This window comes from Tupaia chinensis, unplaced genomic scaffold, assembly GCF_000334495.1.
Source record: "Tupaia chinensis unplaced genomic scaffold, TupChi_1.0 Scaffold143754_1, whole genome shotgun sequence".
NCBI lineage: Eukaryota > Metazoa > Chordata > Mammalia > Scandentia > Tupaiidae > Tupaia > Tupaia belangeri.
The window spans coordinates 89,799-108,157 of NW_006203603.1; the positions used below are offsets into that span (position 1 = coordinate 89,799).

An 18,359-nucleotide genomic window follows, 5' to 3' on the forward strand; every position below is an offset into this window, starting at 1 on the left:
GCTGTGTAGACAGTGCACGCTGTGTTGAGAGAACACTGTGTGGACAGCGTGCACTATGTGGACAGACCATGCTGTGTAGACAGAGCGCTGTGTATAGAGTGCACACTGTGTAGACAGAGCACACTGTGTAGGCAGAACACTGTGAAGACTGCACGCTGTGTAGACAGCACACTCTGTGTAGCAGAGCACAGCACACAGAGCTGAGAGCCCACAGCAAGACTTTTGGCCCTCGTATTCTCCTTCCTAATGTCCCTTCAAGGTCGGCGCATGACCTGATTGCAGAGTGGAAGACCCTGGTTGTGTGGGTGGAGGTAGGGAGGGAGACCTCAGAGATCTATGAATCCTCAGAGCTTGAGGAGTGAGGCAGAGCCAGGGCCTTGACAAGTGTGGACAGCAGCAACCTGGAAACACCAGCAGGAGCCCCCAGGGGAACATAGGGCTAGAGGGCCTGGGGATGGGGCAGGGGACTCCAGCCAGAAGAGCAGAAGAGCAGTTACAGTGGCTTGAGCAGCTCAGAGAGCCTGTGCTGCCCCCTTATCTAACACTCAGTATTTTCTAACTACCCAAATATAATCTCCGATTTCACTCAACAGAAGCCAGACCCAAAGCAGACCCAGAGGGCTGCAGTATCCTGGCAGCCATCAGCAGGACAAATGCTGCACTCACTGTTGGAAACCTTTTAAACAATTGGGAGAAGTTGGACTTCATGGGATTTCTTTGGGCTGCCGGAGAGTGGATTGCGCGGTGGTCTGACTGCACAGATGCACGGGTGAGGAATGACAAGAGAGGAATGACGTGTTGGATGGTCTGACTCCGTGTGTTCTGTACAGTTCTGCAGAACGGGTGTTAGCTTAGCTGTGTCTTCTCGCCAGAAGAGCCCCAGACACGTAATTAATGCCCACCTTGGATGGCACTTCAAAGGATATTGATTTTATTTTCTCACTAAGTTGAGGAAACTTGCATCAATATTTCAAGTTTCTTGAAGCAATTTATTAACTGATAAAGATAAAATTGGTCTGAAATGGAAATATCATAAATAAGTCGAACTGGGAGAATAATGAAAATGTCACCTTTACTGGAGCAGAAAGCACACACATTGTTCCAGCCTAACGAGAGAGCTTACTGCCCCCTGGTGGCCAGGGCAGTTCTCAGGGTAGATGACAAAGTCTCCCCTCACTGCTTGGACTTCTCTAGGGGGAGTGGGTTTAGTGAAGCACCTCTTCTCAAACCTGAAGTAATTCCTGCTTTCAGAAATCGTTATCTCTTCAAAATAAAATGGTTTGTATTTTCCTCTTTTTTTAGAGAGAGAGATTTTTGCTATAGGGCACATGTGCTCACTGGAGACACAGAGAGAGACAGAGAGACAAAAGCAAGAAATCACCCCCAGAAGAGATGGCCATGCCACAATCCCTTCTCCTCCATTCTCTCAGAAGTTGGGACATGCACACATACATCAGCATGTCTTTCAAGCCACCTGGTCTGGGACTCAAACTATGATCAGCCAAAGGAGGCCAGCACCGTCACCTCTATGTCACCTGCTGAGCCCTGTATTATTTTTTTTAACTTCCATCATTATGCAGCAAGGCCATCACCTGACGCTAGGAGGATGCCCTGGCTGCAGTGTTTCTGGCAGCTCAAGGTCAGTATCTTTCCTTTGGTATCTTTCCTTTCTGCCTTTCTTTCTTTTTTTTTTTTTTGAGAGGTTTTCGTTATAGGGCGCGTGCGCGCGCCAGACAGACAGAGAGAGACATAGAGACAGAAAGCGAGAAATCCCCCCCCAGGGGGGATGGTCACGCCACAATCCCTTCTCCTCCATTCTTCTCTCGGGATCTTGGGCACGCAGGCACATGTGCCAGGCGTGAGATTTAAGCCACCGGGTTCGAGACGCGAACCGTGGTCGACTACGTGGGAGTCCAGCGACATAGCCATTACGCTAACTGCTGGTTCCCTCTGCCTTTCTTTTTAAGCAAATATCTGAAGTCATAGAAATCATCAGTGCTAATAGTCTCACATTTCATTATCAAAAAAGCAAAATGCCTTTTTTTTTTTTTTTGAGAAAGAGTTTTGCTATCGGGCACGTGCACTTTGCTGGAGAGACAGAAAGCAAGAAATCACCCCCGAGGGGGGATGACCACACTGCTGTCCCTTCTCTTCCGTTCCCCTCTTAGGTCTTGGGCATGCATGCACGCATGCCCAGTGTGTTTTAAGCCACTAGATCCAGAACTCAAACCTCCGTCGACCATGTGGGAGACCAGCAACGTAATCATGATGCCATATGCTGGTGCCTCTGTGGGCAGCAGGGAGGGTCTCACTTCCTGGATGGCTCCTGTAGCACTGCAGAGACGGGAAGCAGCACAGAAAGGGTGCATGAGACCCAGACAGGCTGGGCTTAAAGCCTCGCGCTGGACAGTGAAAGAGGCCCATGACAGTAGAGGGAGGTGACGGCGACAGAGGACAGAGGTAGGAGAGAGACCAAGAAAGTAATGTGGTGGACAACGGAAACAAACTGTCCGCCAGTGCCTCCTTCTCATCCCATCATCCGTAAAGATGAGCCGGAAGGGCAGGGGTGGGGGACAGAATAGGCTTCTGCTGCCTCTTTATTTGGAAAATGTGTTACAAGTCGATCTGATGGTGTGTTTTGGTCCCACAGATGTTTGGAAGTGATGTTTTCCCTTTGGAGAGGAAAAAGGATTCCCTCGGCTCAATTTCCTCTGTAGTCCCACTTTCTTCTCAGAATCAAGATGACATCCGAATATATGTCTTTTTAAAAAAAATAGTTCCAGAAAGTACCTGTCATAGTCGACGTAGGCAGCTAGAACAAATTGCCAAGGGCAAGGTGGCTTAAATAGCAAACCTTTCTCCCAGTTTTAGAGGCTGAGAATTCAAAATCAAGGTGCCTGCAGCTCCTGTGTCAACTGAGAACCCGTCCTAGTTTGCAGATGGCTGCTTTCTCGCGGGCTGTGATAGCCAAGTGCAGGCTCCCGTGTGCCCTGATGGGAGATGCAAGTTCAACTTCTTCACACAGAGGACACTATTATTTTAGAAATGTAAAAGCACAGGGCCAGCCCCTTGTGGTTAAGGCAGCCAAATCCCACATGGTCAATCATGGCTCAAATCCTGGTACCAGCAGCTTAAAACCAGGCTGTGTGTGTGTGTGTGTGTGTGTGTGTGTGTGCGCCCCACGAGAAAAGGAGGAGAAGGGACTGGGAAGTGACCACACCCTGTTTAGATATTCTCTCTCCCTCTCCCCTCCCTCTCTCTCATTCTCTCTGTCTCTTTGACTCTCTTTGGCAAGGGCACACACTCTCTGGCAAAGAAAGAAAGGAAAGGAAGGAAGGAGAGAAGGAAGAAAAAGACAGGCCACAAAATATATTGAGATGCAGTTTCTCTTTGCATTACATTTTTTTTGAGAGATTTTTTGCTATAGGGCGCAAGAGCTCACCAGACAGAGAAACAGAGAGACAGAAAGTGAGAAATCACCCCAGAGGGGATGGCCATGCCGCAATCCCTTCTCCTCCGTTTTCCTCTCGGGATCTTGGGCAAGCACGCACACGCACCCAGTGTGAGTTTAAGCCACCAGGTCCGGGACTCGAACCGCGGTCGACTACATGGGAGTCCAGTGACATAGCCATTACTCTAACTGCTAGTCCCTCTTTGCATTACATTTTAAAGGGAAAGTTTATATTGGATAAAAGAAAAGCAAATGATTAGCAAATGAATGTCTTCAATTGCAGCGTCCTAAAATCATGAAAATATTTTTTTTTAAAGATTTTTGCTATAGAATGTGCATGCCAGAGAGAGACCAAAAAAGGGGGAGGGAGTGAGAAATCATGTGACCATGCCATAATGCTCGAACCTCGGTAGACTACATGGGAGTCCAGCGACATAGCCATTACTCTAACTGCTAGTCCCTCTTTGCATTACATTTTAAAGGGAAAGTTTATATTGGATAAAAGAAAAGCAAATGATTAGCAAATGAATGTCTTCAATTGCAGCGTCCTAAAATCATGAAAATATTTTTTTTTAAAGATTTTTGCTATAGAATGTGCATGCCAGAGAGAGACCAAAAAAGGGGGAGGGAGTGAGAAATCATGTGACCATGCCATAATCCCTTCTCCAACAGTCTCTCCTTGGGAATTTGGGTGCACACATACACACACACACACACACACACACACACAGTGTAATTTTCAAGCCGCCAGGTCCAGTCCTCGAACTGCTGAATTGGCCATGAGGAATCTAACCCCTTAACCGCCATGCCACGTGCTGGCCCTCCATAAAAACATTTTTAATGTGCCTCTTTCTTTGTGTCTTTTTGCTATTTTCTCTATATCTCTGTCCCCCTCTGCAAGTGCATATGGCCTCTGCCCCCCCAAAAAAAAGGAAAATGCATATTATGAAAAACCTTTATGTGGATTTCAGACATTTTCCCAAAATAACCTTACCCTTTAATTCCTTTTCCCACAGACTTTCTGAAATTCTTTTGTATCGTACTACACGGGTAACATTTCCTTTTTCCTAGCTACTCCTCTAATTTTTTTGCAAAATCATTCTTCTGGCATTGATTGATTATGGTGAAAGTCAGACACTGAGTGTGACAGAGTAGCTCTACTGCAGCAACCGTATTCCTGTTACTTAACCAGAGCATAAGTTACCTCAGAGCCACTGCACACGAGTCCCCTCAACCATTACTGCTACTAACCCTGACACATGTGCTATTTAAGGAGGAGATGGCTAAGGGACTGACCAGACTACAAAGCTTTCTTTATAAGATCTTTTCTACCTCCTCCCCTTCAGTTATTTTGCTTTAAAATAATCAAATTATGGAGCCAGCAGTTTGCATGGTGGTGAAGGCATTGAACTCTCACATGGCTTACTTTACAGTTTGAGTCCCAGATCTTGAAAAATCACACCAGGCACATGTGCATGTGTGCACAAAATCTCAGGAGGACAATGGAGATGAAGGGATTGCAGTGTGGTCAACTCCCCATGGGGTGATTTCTTACTTTCCCTCTTTTTGTCTCTCTCTGTCTTCAGCAAACTTATGTGCTCTATGGCAAAAACTAAACTAAACTAAACTACTCAAAGTACTTAGTCTAAATGGCAGTGGCCCCAAAGGAACATTATGCTTAGTTCTTATTAAGAAGCAATACCTGGGCAATGCAGGCTGAGAGAATGATCACCCTAACTTTAAACTCCTGATATAAGTCCCTTTAACAAATAAAAGCTTTGCATTAAGTTCTTCTAGATGGTGCAACTGCTGTACATTTGTTGCTGTGTTTTGGTTGCTTTAAAGGAATCTTCCAATTTAGGAAAGGCACAAACACAGGCCAGGCCCATCCTGAGGTGAATACTGAACTTAAGCTGTGAAATATTGTTTTCCATGACCAAAAATGAAAATTTTCTGCTGAGACTTCCCCCTACAGATTCATTTCTAGTAGGGAGGGCTACCTCTGTCTCCTCTCCATTTATCTCTGTCTCTCTCTGACTTGCTGTGTCTCCCTGTGTCTTTTAATTTTTAAAAAAATTTTTTTAAGGTAAACTATTCCACTGTGTGGTTTTCATTTTTTACTTTTTAAAATTAAAATCTAAAGGTTTTTTTCATCTTTTTTCTTTCTTCTTTTTTCTTTTATTTTTTCTTCTTCTTTACTCTTCTCCAATTCTTTTCCTTTTTTCTTTATCTTTATTCATTGGCTGCTCAGCCTCTACACACTAAGTATCTAGCAAAGATCAAGTAAACAGGATCCAAACATCTGAATACAATTAGAGTCAGACTATTCCTCATCTCCCACTGAATCTGATGCCAAAAGAGTGAAAGAAAATGGAAAAGATACTGCAGATAACCTCCTCCTGCACACCTCTGAACGCTCAGATTGAACTTCAAGAATTAGGAAGAAATGCTCCATCTATCAGATGACTAAAAATCAATACAGGGTCACAAGAAATATGGGAAACTAAGAAAATACCTCTCCTCCAAAGGAAAAGAATAACTCACCCCCAGACAGTACAATGAAACTCATAGGAATGTCAGATAAAGAATTTAGAATATCCATAGTGACAAAACTAACAGAGATGGAAAAGAAAAGAGGAGCTGGCAAGTGGTATGGTGGTTAAAGGCACCGGACTCCCACATGGCCGACCAGGGTTCAAGTCTTGGACCTGGTGGCTTGCTTGCTCACTTCCTCTCTCTCTCTCTGCCTTTCTCAGATAAAACTGGAAAAATTATCTTTTTTCCTTCCTCCTTTTTCATTTTATTTTTTCTTCTTCTTTCCTCTTCTCTAATTCTTTTCTTTTTTTCTTTATCTTTATTCATTGGCTGCTCAGCCTCTACACACTAAATATCTAGACAGGTCCAAGTGAACCAGGACCCAAACATCTGAAAACAATTAGGGTCAGAATATTCCTCTATTCCCACTGAATCTGATGCACAAAGACTGAAAACAAAACAGAGGAGAGATTGCAGATCACCTCCTCCTGCACACCTCTGAACACTCAGATTGAACTTCAAGAATTAGGAAGAAACACTCCATCCACCAGATGACTAGAAATTACCACAGGGTCACAAGAAACATGGGAAAGCAAGAAAATATCTCTCCCCAAGGGAAAAGAATAACTCCTCTTCATCTTCAGACACTACCATGAAACTCCTGGAAATGTCTGATAAAGAATTTAGACTATTCATAGTGATGAAGCTAACAGAGATGGAAAAGAAGAGAGACAATGAACTGCAGAAGAGGCAGGAGAAAGGAGCTGACGAATTCCAGAAGTAAGAAAATTCTTGAAAGATCTAAAAGAGGGAATACACATTTTTAAAAGGAATCAAATGGTTACCTCTTAGAGATGACGGCTATAATAAAGGAAGTCAAAACCTCCCTTCAAAGTATTAAAAGCAGACGAGAGCATACAGAATGTCGAATCTCAGATATAGAAAATAGAATCACTGGATTAAAAAAATCCACCATTAAGACTGAGAAAATTTCCCCCCAAAATGAGAATCATATACAAAAAATACTAGATACCATCAAATGTCCAAACATCTGGATAACTGGTATCCCAGAAGGCAAAGAGACTCATAAGGGCATTGATAATCTATTCCATGAAATCCTGCAAGAAAACTTCAAAACCTAGAGAGGCATCCAAGGATACAGTTTCAAGAAATACAAAGGACCCCCAAATAGAATCAATCCAAGAAGATCTTCTCCAAGGCACATTATAGCCAAAACCACAGACAAAGATACTAAAATGGGCAAGAGGGAAGCATCAAGTTATGCACAAAGGATATCCCATCAGGCTGACAGCAGACCTCTATCAGAAACAATGCGAGCAAAGAAAGAATGGGAAAATATATTCAAAGTGTTAAGGGAAAGGCAATTTCGACCAAGAATACTGTATCTGAGAAGGTTATCCTTCATATGGGAAGAAAAGACAAGAACATTCTCAGGTAAACAAAATCTGAAACAATTTACCAAAAAAAAATTACCAGAGAATATTATATGAATATTCTAAATTCTTTATCAGACATTTCCATGAGTTTCATTGTAGTGTCTGAAGATGAAGAGGAGTTATTCTTTTCCCTTGGGGGAGAGATATTTTCTTGCTTTCCCATCTTTCTTGTGACCCTGTAGTGATTTCTAGAGATTTACCAGAGCAAATCTCCAAGAAGTTCTCAAGGGAGTGCTATACCAGGAAAATTAAATACAGACACACAAAAATAAGACTTCAGAAACTAAGGAAATGGTCAACTTAATCACACACACACACACACACACACACACACACATATATATATGAAACTAGAAATGGAACATTATTGACAATAACATGTCTGAGTAAGCCACTATGCAGTATATTCTAGATGGGAAATCACATTTGTATTCTGTGATGATGCTCAGGGAATGAATGTAAATTTATTCATTTAAATTTTTTTCAGAAGAAAATTACAGGGCACTTGTAACTAGATTCTAGCTTTGTCCATATTTTTAGTTTAAGATATTTTGTGAATTAATGAAATGTGAAAAAGAAGTTTAGTATGGAAGGGAGAGAGGAGAAAGGGGAAGGAAAAAACTTGTGAAAGTGTGCTTAATTGACCAAAAATGAGAAGCTATTTGCTGATAAGTTATAGAGTAATATCTTTGGCTTAACTGACATGCCTAGTATTTGTGCTAGAAGAAGAAATGTTGTACACTGTAAAATGTGATTAAATGTAAATAAATAAATTAATTTGAAAAAAACTTTAAAGAAAAATATATACAAAAAAGGGAATTTTCCAATAGATCTCCAATATTTCTTACAGTACTCTTTTTCTCTCTTATTTTTAAATTTTTTCAGAGAGCTCCTATGCTCACCAGAGAGAGATGAAAAGGCAGAGGGACATGGTCACTCTGCAATTTCCTCTCCTCCATCTCTCCCTCCTTTCAGGTCTTTGGGCACACACACACATGCACCCAGCATGTTTTTCCTGCAGGGCTGCAGGGGCAGTTTTCAAACTATAGTCAATAATATAGGATCAGGTGACCTTAACCACTAGGTATGGGGCCAGCCTAAAAAAATCGTTTAAACAAATAAATACTTTTTTCATCACACTGCATATCAGCTCAGAAACAATTATAAACATCTGTAAACGTTTTAGGACAGATGACCCAGACCACTGGGTTGGGGCCCTCATGCTGTGGCACGAGAACACTATTAGCTAGACCTACACCTCACATTTAAAAAGGAAAAATTTAGGGCCAGCAAGTGGCATGGTGGTGAAGGCACTGGATCCCACATGGCCAGCTCCACAGTTTGAGACCCAGGCCCAGGGGCTTGAAAAGTCACACTGAACACGTGTGTGTGTGTCCAGAATCTTAGAGGAGAAAGAACTGTGGTGTGGCCATCCTCCCCAGGTGTGACTTCTCACTTTCCCTTTCTCTCTCTGGCAAGTGCATGGACCCTATGACAAGAAATAAAATACAATTTTTAAAAAAGAAAAATATTGGGACCAGCAGTTGGCATAATGACTATGTTGCTGGACTCCCATGTAGCTGACCATGGTTTGAATCCTGGATCTGGCAGCTTAAACTCATGCAGGCACGTGTGCGTGTGTGCCCAAGATCTCAAAAGGAGAATGGAGAAGAGACTACAGCGTGGCCATCCCCCCTGAGGGGTGATTTCTCGCTTTCTGTCTCTTTGTTTCTCTCTTTCTGGTGAGCGCATGTGCCTTTATAGCAAAAAGCTCTGGAAAAAAAAAATCTGGGCCCAATCTTATGAGCCTTAGAGACAGAGAACTGGGTGGCTGTAGACGAAGGCCAACAGAGAAGTCGGAGAGTTGAAGCCATGGAAGGACTAGATGCATTGTTGCTGGTGTTGGAGAGGGAAAGGCTCCCTAAGGAAGATGAGGGGCCCCCAGAACCAAGGAAAATTTCGAGATGACAACCAATCAGGTGACGGGACCTCAGATGGAGAGATACGAGGAGCCATATTCTTCCACAAGTCTGAATGAGCTTGAAGTGCCTTGTTCCGAGGGGCCTCTGGTTAACTCTGGTTAACTCTGAACTCTGCATTTGGCCTCATGAGATCAGGGCAGAGCCCAGCCAGGCTCTCCCCAACTGCTGACAGACGAAACTGAGATAACGAATGGTGCTTTGAGCCACTCCTCTTCCCACACTCAGCAACAGAAGACTAGTCCAGAGGCCTCTGAGGGGCTGAATTCCCCAGTGAATCCGTGCCAGGACAGTGTAGTGTCAGTTCTGAGGCACACGCTGCTTTCCTTTCTTAGGCAGCATCTTACATATTAATCAGGCAATTTGTGTGTTTTCCTTTGTTTCATTTGTCAAAAGCAAATTTATACATCTCTCTTTTTTTTTATTGCCAGAGGGCGTAGGTGCTCACCAGAGAGGAGGGAGAGGAGAGAGCACCTTTCAGGGGCATGGTCACATCACAATCCCTTCCTCATGGCTCCATGCATTGGAATTTTGGACAAATGTTTTTCAAAGCACCAGGGCCAGGATTCAAACCACAGTCGGCCATGTGGGATCCAGCTCACTTAATCACTAGGCTACTGAACCAACACACACATATATATTCTTTAAAGATGTAAAACAAGGCTGTACAATAATTATGTTACCTGGATTTTTTTCTCTAACTTGTTACAAATTTGGGGTATATAATTTTCATTATTTGCAAAACAAAACTGTGGTACCACACTGTCCCGTGAGGCTTAGTTCTCCTGACACTATGAAAGCCTGTATTTCTCTACACAGTCGGGGCCTCTGTGGATGCACGGAGCTGATGCTCCCCTTACAGCACCTTTTCATTTTTGAAACTCGAGTTGAAGTGGCTCGTCCAGGTTCCACACCTGCAGCTCATGACAACTTGATTAGTTCATGCTGTCGAGCAACGGCTATGGATACTACAGCCTTCCAACAGTTATCAACCCTATTTTAGGGTTTTTAGCATTTAACTTTTTTTAAATTCACTTTTGCAACATTCGTGCTATGTTCCGGCTCAGGTTGTGCTTTGAAGACTGACCCTAAGGACCACCCAGGAGCTCCTCAGCAGTGGACACAGACCAGGCAGGGTCAACCAAATGGAGGCCCTCACACCCTCTCTGGGCCCAGGCGGGGGGCCAATGCTGGATGTGCACGTGGAAAGCCACCCGCCTCACCTGGGTAGGGAGAGGCAGGACACGCTCTGGTGGACCACACGTGACCTGCAGGTGGTCCCCGACCTCATCAGTGTGGTCCTCCTCTTACTGACTCCCTCCATGCATTCATTGTATCTGCCATTTGCTGACCCCAGTCAAGGGCCGAGGTGACAGGAGGGTAAATGGCGGCCATCAGACAATGCACCCAAGGCAACAGCAGGGTCTCTGCAAGGCTCTAAGCCCACCCAGAAGAGGTGGCCACTTATTCTGACTGAAGGAGCTGGAGAATAAAGGAGTCACGTGATGCTTCCCGAGAGCCCCTCACAATCCCAGGAAAGAAGCATAGGGCTGAGGCCGGGGAGCTGGAGAGAGCAGGTCTGGGCTGGGTCTGGACTGGGTCTGGAGCCCTGCCGGGCGGCTCTGGCTCTGGCCTGCCCTGGCCGGCTGCTCCAGGGTGTCGGCCCCTCTGTTCCTTCGCCTGCACACGGACATGTGTTTTCCTCTCCGGCTGCACTGGTCTTCCTGCCGTGCCTTCCCTGCTGCCCACTCGTGGGCACGTCTCCTCCACGGTCCGTACTGCATCGGGAGAGATGTTGTTGTAGAGTGCAATCTAATAAATGACCACCAAAGCCAGATTACGTTTAAAGGAAGTCTTTTATTAGCTGGCCAGCAACTACAGCCTCAGGCTGGGGGCCAGGAGTCAAAACTGCAGAGCCAGCCAAAGTTTGGGGTAGCCTCTTTTAGGGGTCACTTGCCAGGTGTACAGGATTCCAATGTGAAAGCAGTTACAGAAGCTGAATCAAGAGGTTACTTCTGAGGGGAGTGGGTTTCCATGCAACCAGTTATATTGCTAAACAAAGGGGTTGCAGGCTAGTTAGCAAAGACAGTAGCAGGTACAGGATGTCCCGGATGTGGGTTAGCATAAGCTGTTTTCTCATGGGAAGAGCAAGCAGGAATACAGAAGCGGACAGCCATGTTAGGGGAAGGGAACAAAATGGACGAACATTTGCTCATGTGCACGATCTAATATGTGGCCTTCCACAATGTGAGCTGCAGCCTCCTCTCGGACACCCCCTGCAGACCCATCTTACAGCAGCCACGCCTGTCCCAGAGCTCAGGCGCCCTCCTTCACGAGCATGCCCATCGCTCCAAGGCCCACATCCGTGTCCACCTTTCACATTGCTGTTCCTCCGGCCGGTCTGCTTTGCCATGAGCGCCTTTATTCTGCATTTATCACACTGAGCGTGGGAGTAACCCTATCTTAGACTCCACATCTCCCCTTCTCCTTCAGTTACTGTGAGCGGCACATACTCACGAAGGCTTAGAAGTGAAACAACGGGGCCAACCAGGTGGCATATTGGCTGAGGCAGCTGCATCCCACAGGGCCAGCGGAGTGGTTGGAGTCGCGGACCCACGGGTCTGAGAAACACGCCGATGCATGTGCCTGTGTGCCCAAACCCTGAGAAAAGAATGGAGGAGAAGGGGTTGTGCTGTGGCCATCCCCACTGGAGTGGGGGTGATTCTCACTTCCTCTATCTCTATCTCTGCTAGGGAGTGCACATGCCTCAGGCAAATGAAAACGAAGGATTGGAACACTGTCTGAGGTGGGCTAGTAGAAGGAGGATGCAATCCCACAAGGTCAAGGGCCCCTGAGGGTGGGGTGGAGCTCTCAGGGAACTGGACAGCTCAGCGGCAGTTGGGGTGTGCACTGTGCGGCTGGCTGTGTGTGTGACACAGCCACGAAGACACAGCAGGGCGGCCCTTCTGCCCTGTGCCGACTTTCTAAAATGTCCCCAACCTGTACATGTGCTTCAATTTTACTGGCTTGCCATGATCTGTCATTTCCAGGTGAACTAGATCATTTTCATTCCAAGCAATTGTTCCCACTCAGCAGTTCTTCGGGAGACAATGCAACCAATTAGTTCACTTCCAATATGTTCAAAATAATCAGTAATTTTTAGAGTGCAAGTTAGGCATGGCTTTTCTTAAAGGAAGAATTTATGATGAAACTGCAGAATTTTTCATTTCATTTGCAAAAGTCTTTGATGCCAGTTTTTTTGCTTTTTTAAAATTTAAATTTATTTATTTACATTCATTCACTGTACATCATTACAGCATACAAAATGAGATTTTCCATCCAGAGTACACTGTATATTGGCTCAATCAAGCACATCAACATACATGTTATCGTCAACAAATAATTTTCCATTTCTTGTTTCTTGTATGTTTTGCTTTTTTCCCCCCATCCTTGATTCCCTATCTCTTACCCTCTGCCATCTCCCACTCTCCTCCCACACTGTCTCGGGTATCTATGTTTGCTTTCTATACTGTTTTTCCCCCACATTTTATTGAGTCATTTAATATCTTAATTAATCAAAATATTTTCATAGCAAGCATAGCTGATATATACATTTCCATGAACACAAGTCTAACTTTAGGCATAAGCCTCAGTGAGTAGAATGAACATCCTATAAAGTAGCACCTAGCTGAGGCTATATATTATACTGCAGTCGTCGAATAGGTATTTTTTTCCTGAAACTTTTTTTTCAACTTAATTTGCTGTATTTAAGAGAAAAACGGACCTGAATATAGAAAACTCTAGAAAACAAGTCATTTGCTTCTTTCAGTCAGCCCAGGGCAGCTTGGTTTGAACTGAGGTGGAAATTGCTTTCATTCTTTCTATAAAGGCTGATTGATTCCTTGTGGCTGCCTGAAGCCTCATCATGACCAGGATCTATTAGTCCTGTCTTCAGGACACACAAGGCGGTGGGGGTACCCAGGTAGAGTCATTGCACACTCCTCACTAGCCACATCTCAGAACATGGGTGAGACCTGTCTGTCCTATGACCACCATTGCTTACAGACTCAGAAGGACACCTGACCATTTAGTGAGGGGGAAAAAAATCTAATCTCAGATCTTAGCTCTTCTTATACTAACCTAGAGAGTGGAAACCTTTCTGACTTCTTTAAGGTGAGGGTCAATGTTATCGTGTATACAATTAAAATATTGATGCAACCAGTAAAGGCACCTTCAGGGTTAGATGACAGAGCATATTGGAGGAGTGCAGGACAGAAATGGCACCTAACACGTGTGGAGGACAGTCTGTGTCTGACAGTTCTGCGTGTCCTCCTGTGTTTAGCCATGTGTTACATATGCACAGGGTCTCCTAATCATCTTCGATACTCTTTTTATAAGAATTATTTAACTTTACTTATTCATTCATTCATTTTTAATGTGACCAGGAAGAAGCAGAGAGAGAAGGTGAGAAAGCAAGCCACAAGGTCCAGGACTTGAGCTGTGGTCGGCCATGTGTGAGTGTCCAGAGCCTTAACCACCACGCCATCCACTGGAGCCCATCTTCAATATTCTTCTAAAGCTTGAAGCAAAAAGTTTAGAGGAACTTCCTGAAAAATAAAAATATAGGAGCCCTTTTATATCTCTCTATGCAGTGTCATCTTTTATTCAAAGTAACTCACACATAGCACTCAAGCCTGGCAGTAAGCGGAATCATATGTTTTTTAGGCAGCTTAAAGAGAATTCCAATAAGAACGGCTCAGTAGATCAACATATAGATGACTCCCCTCCGGCCCACACATGCAAATCTGGCGGTTAAACATGTAAGAGAAAAGCAAAGGGAGAGAGCTGAGACCAGGAACAGAGTCCACGACACTCTGAACAAAGTGAGAGTGGGTGGGCTGAAGCCAGTCTGGGTAGGGTGATGGGAACATGCCTCCCAAAGGACAGGTCAGTGCTCCAGACTGGGACCACAGTGGGCTCTCCACCCCAGATGGGCTGAAAGGACAGCGGGAAGTGCTGCCTGAGGCCGCAGCTCCAGGAGGGGCAAACGGGCGCAGTAGGATGGCAAGACCCAGTGGTGACCATCGTGACAGTAACTGAACCAGGCCCCAGCCGGTGTGCAGTGCCTGACATCCTGAGGCAGGCACTCGGAGCCGCTTCAGACCCTGATCTGGACTGAGAAACTGGGGAGCCTGGAGAGCAAAGACAACAATGAAAACAAGGAGAAAACGAAGAAAAATATCACATGCATGCATATATACACAGGCTAAAAAGGCCCTCACCAAATGAGCTTACAAAGTAAACTTACAGATCCAGAAGGGGTCTAATGCTAAGGACGGAGACCAGCGAGATTTATACTGAAAAGTTAGCTGGGAACATGTAAGTTAGATCTACAGAGCAGTTTGACAATGGTTAAATATTAAAATACGTATGAACTGCAAGGAAATAAATGGAAAAATAATACCTATTAAAATATGAAACATAAACAGACATAAAACAGGACTAGGTTAAGATAAAAAGTAGCAGTTATGGACCAGCAGTTAGTGTAATGACTATGTCACTGGACTCCCATGTAGCCAACCATGGTTCAAGTCCTGGACCTGGTGGCTTAAACTCATGCCAGTCGTGTGTGCATGCGTGCCCAAGATCCCGAGAAGAGAATGGAGGAGAAGGGATTGCGGTGTGGCCCTCCCCCCTGGGGGTGATTTCTCACTTTCTGTCTCTCTGTCTCTCTCTGTCTTTCTGGCAAGCGTACGCACCCTATAGCAAAAGAAAAGCCTCAAAAAAAAAGTAGCAGTTAGAAAGATCACATATTTAAAAATGTGTAGCATTTAAAATAAAAAAAAAACAAAATAAATGTGATATCTAATGTAACAAAAAGATAATCTGGAAGATAGCAGTGAGAAATTTAAGAGGAATTAAACAGATAAAAAGACAGAAATATGGAAGGTGAGGTTAAAGGTATAGAAAACAGCTTGAGAAATTTCAATGTCTAAGTAAGAGACATAAAAGAAGAGAAAGAGTGGCAAAGAAATGACACTCAAAAATGTAGTTGCTAATAATTTTTCAAAACTGAAGAAAAATACATCTTTAAACTGTAAGTATACCTAATAGCATTAAACTTTCAGTTATAATGACAACTCTTCACAAATTACAAATAAAAGGAATCTATTTATCCCAATAAATGAACTCTAAGAAGTAAAACTAGGGGCCAGTAAGTGGCACAGAGATTTAGGTGGCTGGATCCCACATGGCTGAGCATGTAGTTCAAGTCCCAGACCCAGTAGCTTGAAAACTATATCAGGTGCATATGTTGCATGCCTGAATCCCAAAAAGGGATGAGAAGAGAAGGGATTGTGAGGTGGCCATTCCTCCTGGGAGGGTGCTTTCTGGCATTCCCCCTCTGTCTCTCTCTGGTGGGCATATGCACCCTATAACAAAACTTTAAAAATAGTTCTAGGAAACACTGTGCTTAATGTTGGCATATTAAAAACTTCTCATGTGAAATCTGGACTGAAACAAGGATGACCAGGCCAGCACACCCACTCCGCTCAAAATTTCACTGTTTTCATTTTGATAAAGTGTAAGTTGTCAATGTTTTTATGGATTACTCTTTTTCTGCCATATTTTTTAAATCTTTATTTAGTCAAAAGTCACAAAGATTTTCCCTTATGTCTCCTTTCAGAACTCCTGGTGTTTAGATTTTACATTCAATTCTATGAATCATGTTAGATTTTTTAAAAGAATATAAGACCATACAGGGCCATAATAGAGAGAATTCAAAGAAGCTTTAGAAAAACCGACTAGAATTAAGAGAACCTTTCACAAGATTGCCAACCACACGAGTAGTAACCAAGCATTGAGTGAAGTTTTATGAAGCATTAGCTATTGAGTGGTCGGAAAGTCATGAAGCATGTTCGCATAGAAAAACAGAATACTACATGGAGACTTTCCTGGCAGCCAGTGAGTTCTTTATCTTCTTGTGGGGAGATTGGTGGTGATTGCTACATGATCATCTGAGACTCCAGGCAAGGGGCTTTGATTTGTTTCTCATCATCCAATCCTAGTTATGGTAGCCTTCAGCACCTGAAGTCAATAGGTAATCATTTTCCTTTTTTTTTTTATTTTTTTTTGGAGAGGTTTTTGCTATAGGGTGTGTACACTTGCCAGAAAGACAGAGAGAGACAGAGAGACAGAGAGACAGAAGGCGAGAAATCACCCCGCAGGGGGGATGCCCATGCCACAATCCCTTCTCCATTCTCTTCTTGGGATCTTGGGCATGCACGCACACGTGCCCAGTATGAGTTTAAGCCACTGGGTCCAGGATTTGAACCGCAGTTGGCTACATGAGAGTCCAGCAACATAGCCATTATGCTAACTGCTGGTCCCTTCCTTTTTTTTTTTTTTTTTTTTTTTTAAAGAATTTTTTACCTTCCTTCCTTTCTTCCTTTTTTTTCTATTTGGAGAGACAGAGGGAGACAGAGATAAGAAGTGAGAAAGCACTCCCCAGGGGGATGACCACACCACAATTCCTTCTCCTCCATTCTCTTCTTGGGATTTTGAGCATATGTGCACACGTACCCACTGTAAGTTTTAAGCTACCAGGTCCAGGACTCGAACTGTGGTTGACCACATGAGAGCATAATGATGTAACCATTATGCTAACTGCTGGTCCCTCACCTTCCTTTCTTAATGGAAGTGGAGCATTGATGCGTTTTAGAGGGCTTTACCAATAGTTACTAAGTCATTGTCTTTAAATGATTGACATGTTTACTGAGGATGAATAAGTTTGTATTTTTGAAGATTGTCTTTTAAATTTCTGCTTGCTTGCTTCTTTTGGCTATTTTCATTTTCTGAGAGCTGGCGCGTGGCATGGCGGTTGAGAGCGCTAGATTCCCACATGGCCAACCATGATTCAAGTCCCAGACTTGGTGGCTTGCTTTCTCACTTTCTCTCTCTCTCTCTCTCTCTCTCTCTCTCTTTCTCTCATCAAATTCTCTCTCTCTTTCTCTCTTTCTCTCATCAAATTAAAATTTAAAAAGTTAAATAAAATAATGAAATTCTCAGAGGCCATGCAGTGGCATGGTGGTTAATGCAGCTCCATGGCCAACTGCATGGCTCAAGTCCCAGACTCGACAACTTAGAAGAACATGCTGGGCTTATATGAGTGCATGCCCAAAATCCTGAGAGGAGGATGGGGACGGGACTGCAGTGCAGCTATCCTCCTGGGTGCTTTGTCACTTTGTCTGTTTCTATATCTTTGACTCAGTCTCTCTCTCATGAGCACATGTGCCATATAGTAAAGAATAAATAAATTAAATACATAAAAACATTTCTATGGGGACCAGCAGTTAGCGTAATGGCTATGTCGCTGGACTCCCATGTAGTCAACATGGCTCAAGTCCCGGACCCGGTGGCTTAAACTCATGCTGGGTGTGTGTGTGCGTGTGTGCCCAAGATGCCAAGAGGAAAATGGAGGAGAAGGGATTGCGGCGTGGCCCTCCCCCCTGGGGGGTGATTTCTCACTTTTGGTCTCTCTGTCTCTTTCTGGCGAGTGTACGTGCCCTCTAGCGAAAACCTCTCCAAAAATAAAAGCATTTCTATGACTTTTGACAGATGTGTGCAGTGTGACCATCACCAAAAAGGTAATAGGTGATTTCTTTGTAACTCAAACAAGGTTTTATTATCTAAAGAATGTCTTTCAAAGACTAGAGGTTTTCGTTTTTAAAAAGTATAATTTGTCCATTTTTTATGAATTACTCTTTTTCTGCCATATTTTTAAAATCTTTGTTTAGACCTAAGTCACAAATATTTTCCCTTGTCTCTTTTCAGAGCTTTTGCGGTTTAGATTTTACATTTAGTGGCCCAAGATGGCGATGGAGGGGTGGGCGAGGCGGCGGCGGCCCCGGCCCCCGCTCCGGCCCCCGCTCGGAAGCG

General features: G+C 44.0%; 1 pseudogene; it reads left to right on the forward strand.

Moving 5' to 3' along the window:
* Positions 1–11,760: 11,760 nt before the first annotated feature.
* LOC102491021 (immunoglobulin superfamily DCC subclass member 4-like) overlaps positions 11,761–18,359 on the forward strand; it is a 9,955-nt pseudogene continuing 3,356 nt past the window's right edge.